Below are 5,915 nucleotides of genomic sequence, written 5' to 3'. Positions count from 1 at the left end.
CGTTGTGGAGAAGAATCAAGCAGTGCTCCACACTATAAAAGGTAAAACTCAATTAATTCTGCTGATTAACATGCCTCATTTCTAATTATCGCTGCATCACCAATGACGGTTCTCACTGAAGTACACAGGCCAGGCGTCTTCTTAAGGTGTGACTTCAGTCAGCGGTCTCTTCGTATAATTGCCTCCACCGTACAAATCTCCACTCTTCTTCGCTGGTTTCGGCAGGAAGCTGGCTGGAAACCTGCAGGAAAAGCCGGGCAGACGCCTGTTTCAACACAAAGAGCATATGGACATGCTGAATACAATAGAAGGCATAATTACTGGCGTGAACTTCCTGCACATCTGTTGATGCACTGAGCAGAGGTAGAGCGATGAAGAACCCGACGCCGCCTTCTGATTAGATCCCTGCAGGAAACAAGCGTCTCTCAGATTCTCACTGGCATGTGGTCTCGAGCTTCATTATGTAGCGCGGAGAAGAGAAAGACTTCTTGTTGAATCAGCAGACCTTCACTTCTGAAAACAGCAGATATTGGAAATGGTGTCTTTCAATCTCAGGTGTGGAACCTGCTGTATTGATGAAGTAATCAGATAAAACAAAAAAAAACACTGTGGATTGTGAAATCGACGGCAGTCAAAGAGTTCAGACTGCAAAAATAGAAACTACAAAGGCTGCGTCAGTGTGTTTGTGATGGGAAGAACGAGGTGATTGTGTATGAGAGAAGTCTGCTTCTTCTGAAAGTTGAGCACTGTTTTGATGGATCCTGTAATTTCAAAATCTCTTTTGAAAGTCTTAATCTCCACCTCTGAATACTTCTTCAAAGTTCTTGATTTAGATGCAGTCGGTTTGTGCAGTGCGTCTCCGAGGCGAGGCGGGTTTATTTGTGTCGCACAAGTCAGACACAAGGCGACTCAAAGCGCTCTGCAGGGGCATGAAAATTACATGAAAAGAAATTTCAAAATTTGCTTTTAAAATACATAAAACAATCAAGCAGGAAGACATCCAGAACCAAAACATTAAAACAAGAAACAGAAAAGGAAGCTGAAAGAGAAGAAAAGAGACAAGACCAGAAAATAGAAGTCATAGAGAAGTTCATGTTCAAGATCCTCTGGAATTAAAAGCTTGTGTTCACAGGAATCGGGTTGAAAGTCGAAACATTTAACTGTAATTAAAACATTCAGAGCGTCAGTCTTCACACCAATAAGAAACAGAACTCTGAGGGTGATTCATGAGGCCAAGAGGAACATGGTGACCGAAGTCAGAGGAGACATTCTCACGGTGGGGAAGGTCCCTGGAGACTCGTGCAGTGACATAAATCACATTCGTAATCTCAAGAGAGCACTGCGTCTGCATTAGTTGTGAAATCTGCACAGTGTATCCACAACTAGCAAATGGAAATACTATCAGCGTCTTTTATGCTAACTTAGAAAGAGCAAAAATTACCTTAAAAGGACAACTTCAGTTTATTATGACTTGGATCTTGAGCATGGAAGTTCATTCTTTACCTGACAACATATTGCCACAGCAGCTGAGTAACAGAGCATCAAAAATAACTAATGTGGATGAAAGAAAATCCATTCATTGAGTTAAAAGTGTGAAAAGTACAACCTATCTGTAAAGAAAATATCAAACCGTTTTGTTTCATTGAGTGTCTCTGCGCGACCTTCTGGTTTCCTGGCTGATAAAACACGAGAGGTGCAGACTGAGGCGAAGGTTACACAAACTTATTCCAACAAGAAAATGAAAGCAACACAGGACATTGTTGGTTTTAAACATCTCTCCTGTGTCAGCTGATCAAAGTCTTCCCGTCAGATGAATCACAACTTACTGCATCGTAGAAAATGTAACCTTCAGATGAATTTTTATTCTGTTCATCTGACTCTGAACTTTTGGTTTGATAACGTGTCCCTTTTTTAAATGAAATGCCAATTAACTGTTTCTATATGTGACGACGCTCTAATCCACTATAGGACTGTGGAGAATATGCACATTTGTTATCACCAGATTACCAGAATCCAATGAACTGTAATCCCTCAATCCTCCTCCTCCAGACCGGGCACGCAATGTCCCTGCTTTACATTTACACACTATAGATGATGTCACGGCGGTGCTGGATACGTGTCACACAGCGGGAACGCTGCATCTCCATCCAGGTCCTCGTGTCCGACTCATCCACGCACATCTACCAGCGAGCCTGTTGCCACTTCACGGTCCATTTAGACACACAGGCTGCTCATAGGCCCGACAGAACATTTGTTCTGATAGGCTATTTTTCTTTTTTTTTGTCTGTTTTTTTTTTTTTTCTTTTCTTTTAAAAGCAGCTGTTAGAAGCAGTTGCCATTGGAAACCGTGTACAGTGAGGTTATGTTTGCTGAGGGATGATGGATGAATAGAGTGTGTGTGTGTGTGTGTGTGTGTGTGTGTGTGTGTGTGTGTGTGTGTGTGTGATTTGATAGCACAGGGCTTCATGAAAGTCTGGCTCTCCTGTTTTGATTTCAAGTCTTTTAGCAGAATGAAGACAATAAAATACAATGAACCAAATATAATCTACCATAGATGGATTGATGGATTAGTAGAAAATGAAAAAATAAAAAATCTAGCTCTACCATTGTGTGTGTGTGTGTGTGTGTGTGTGTGTGTGTGTGTGTGTGTTTGTGTGTGTGGCGTTACCCTGCAAAAAAAAAAAAAAATCTGAAGTTGCTGATACGAAGAAAATGTGACATTTACAAAGCAGATTTTTTTGCCCTCTCCTTCATTACAGAGTCATATTTTGCATGCATGGCCGGCTGTATGTGATATGAATCCATGATGAAGTGTACGGATGTCGGCCTTTTCTTGCATTCAGATAAACCGGCACGGCTTGAATCAGAATCAGCAGCAGCCGAGCCTTCCGACTGTCTCCTCCTCTGGAGGGGATGGAAAAAAAAGGAAAAGCAGAGAGAGACAAAGAGAAGAAAACTGAATTCTAATCAGATTAGATTGGAGAACAGAAGTGGTAATTAGCAACAAAGGCGGTGGACTGAAAGGAAGCAGCGTGTTGAGTTCGCTTATTAACACTACATACAATTTGCACATCTTACAACTGGTCTGCCAAAGGATAAGAATAGCAGTTTAATCTATAAGGAATGTTTCTCATCAGCACTTTTACTCTGTTTCCAGCGCCTTTCGGAAATGTTGTTGCTGCCTCGGCTCAGAGGTGCAGACTGATTCTCTGGTTTAATGTTCATGAAAACATGCCAGCAGTTGCCTGAAGTGTGATGCTTTATGAACAAGAACAAGATCTTCACAAGAGCCACGATGAACTCTTCAGGTACACAGTTTGAGCAAAGATGGATCTGTCTTCTCTGTTGCTGCAGGGGATTTAAAATGTTGGCATGTTTTCTGCTTTTGGCCAGATATCTGAGCTGAGTCTGCGGACTGAAATGTGCTCATTTGCTTTCTTGCTAAGAGTGAGAGATTGATGTCGATGCGGTGCATGTTAAATAAAGCGCTGAGTGCATGAAGACTAGTGGCAGGAGGGTGAAACATAGCTTTGTTCCAAAAATTAGTCAAATAAATGTATTCAAGACTAACACAAACAGCTCTTCCTTCCTCTGAATAACACCTCAGAGCTGCAGCCACACCTCCTCTTCTTTAATACGCAATCATGGAGGCCAGACATCAAGAGGACCATGTTGTGATGTACGCAGATGACACCATCATCTTTTTGTTGTTGTTGCTGTGGAAACACAATATGTTAATTAATGAGATTGGGAGGTTTTGGTAGATGTTTGTCTTCTGGCTCGGTACTGTAGATCGATACTGGAAGTAAGCACATTAAATCAAAATGTCCAACATGTATAAATCAGGTCAGTCAGGCTGAGACATTTGCTGTGTCTCAGTTCAGGGTCTGCGTCCTCTGGAGGACCCGGCCCTTTGTGGTCTACGAAGGCGAGTCCTTCAGAGACCTTGTTAACCTCGTCAGCCGTTGTTAAATGTGACGGTCTAATCTTTGGAGCATTTCCTGGTTGCGTCACCAGATGTTTTACCTTTACATCACGATTTCTACCCAGGCCCCCGAACGTGACGATCTACGCCACGCGATGACGCCGTTTTCTCTCTTTCTTTCTTATTTTGGGATATGTGAGGCTGCGAAGGATCGTAGCGGTGCATCCTCCAAAAACAGCCTTCGCTCTGCGTTGTGATGTAATTGGCCTTCAAATGGATGCAGACCCTGAACTGAGACACAGCAAGAGAATGAATCGTGAATATTTCAACATCTGGATGATGTGATTTCATAAAATTGCAAATACAAGCTGATCAAACTGACACAGCAAACATAAAGTAATACACACATTCATGAAGTTCTGGGGATATTGCACTTCACTTCATGGCAGTCAGGATGTTACTGTAGGTATAATGCTGTTGATGTGAGTCTGTCAGACAAGCTGTTGTGGTCTCACTTCATGTGACGTCCCTCCACATGTTAATTATGTTTCGATGTCCGGGTGTGTTTGCGTCACTGGGGTGTAAAAGTCTGGAGGATTAGAACCAAATCCAAACCATATCCAGTCAGCCAAGAACAGAGGGAAGAACTCAGGTGTCTGGTTGTCTGGTTGGTGGCAGCGGGACATCGGAGCATCTGTAGATCAAAGGACACCGACTGAGTCCCGGGCAGGGGGGGACGGAGGGACAGCCGTGTCCTGTCGTCTGCTCTCACCAGGTGGGAAGAACGGGAAGCATCTGGCCCGAGAGGAGAGAGGAGAACTCTCACTGGTCCGGTGCTGGTCAGAGTCACGGGGAAGTCTTTGTATTCAGGAGTGGTGTGATCAAACAGCGCTCGGATTCTGAAATTCAGAACCGTGTCAGTGATCCAGCACCTTCATCAGGTGTGAATTATCAGATCTGTGTTGTTGATCTGACAATAGTTTCAGAAATTATTCATTAAGGGAGCTTTGACAGCCGTCAGCATCACTGATGAGCACTGAATAATATTACACTGTTAATATTTGAAGAGATCCATTTCCTCATCACAGATTGAAATTATGATATTAATAACAGTGTCTGATTAATTTATAACGTTTGGTTTATAGCTGGGTAAGATTAAATTACAGTTTAAAGTGGATTAATATGTAGATATTATATATTTAGATATCAAAGAAAATGTTGTCACGCATCACTCGTCTTTACTGGTCGAATCCTGTGAGAGAGCAGAAAAACAGCGATGTTGAAATAAGTAATAAAACTAATCTGAGTAAATTTGATTTTCTAGGTGTAAAAACCTTCACAATACTCAAAGAATACATTCATACCATTCCAAGTCATAGTTTGATCATTTAAAGCTGCACAACTTTATATTTTTCACAGAGAGTTATCACAAAATGCATCTTGAGCTCATTGTTTTTAGTTCACAACTTCAGTGTTTTGTTTTACTCGTTTCTCAAGTTCGACAGCAGAAAGCTGTTTTCACTGAAGAAACATCTGACAAACACAAGAACCACGACTGACACCAAAGTCAGAGGTTAGCTGGTGAACATAGTGGAACATTTAGAGACGAAATCCATCCGTCCATTTTCTTTTTGCTTATCTTGGGTCGGGTCGCAGTGGCAGCGGGCTGAGCAGGGCAGTCCAGACACCCCTGACCCCAGCGACACTTTACCAGTCCTCCTGGGGGATCTCAGGGGTTCCCAGGCCAGATGAGATATATAATCTCTCCAGTTCTTAGTCTGCCTCGGGGTCTCCTCGTGGTTGATCTTGTCTGGAAAACTTCCAAAGAGGTTCACCGATTCCGATCAGATGCCCGAGCCCACCTCTGCAGCGGCTCTACTCCACCCTGGCTCCTCACCCTGGGTTTCCTCCTTCAGCCTCGGGGGAAACTCACGTTGGCCTCTTGTGTCTACGACCTCTCTCTCTTTCTCCGGTCACTACCCACAGCTCA

At 43.0% G+C, this 5,915-nt stretch overlaps 1 long non-coding RNA gene across 1 annotated transcript; it reads right to left on the bottom strand.

Moving 5' to 3' along the window:
• LOC119026235 lies at positions 1-2,232 on the bottom strand. Its single transcript, XR_005077077.1, has 3 exons — positions 2,008-2,232; positions 322-513; positions 1-241 (listed from the first exon to the last, which is right to left on the bottom strand). It is a non-coding gene; the product is annotated as an uncharacterized LOC119026235 (long non-coding RNA).
• Positions 2,233-5,915: the final 3,683 nt, after the last annotated feature.

The sequence above is a fragment of the Acanthopagrus latus genome, chromosome 9, assembly GCF_904848185.1.
Source record: "Acanthopagrus latus isolate v.2019 chromosome 9, fAcaLat1.1, whole genome shotgun sequence".
In the NCBI taxonomy this organism is placed as follows: domain Eukaryota; kingdom Metazoa; phylum Chordata; class Actinopteri; order Spariformes; family Sparidae; genus Acanthopagrus; species Acanthopagrus latus.
Note: the sequence above shows the minus strand (reverse complement) of the source record. Positions and strands in the feature narration are given on the sequence as shown.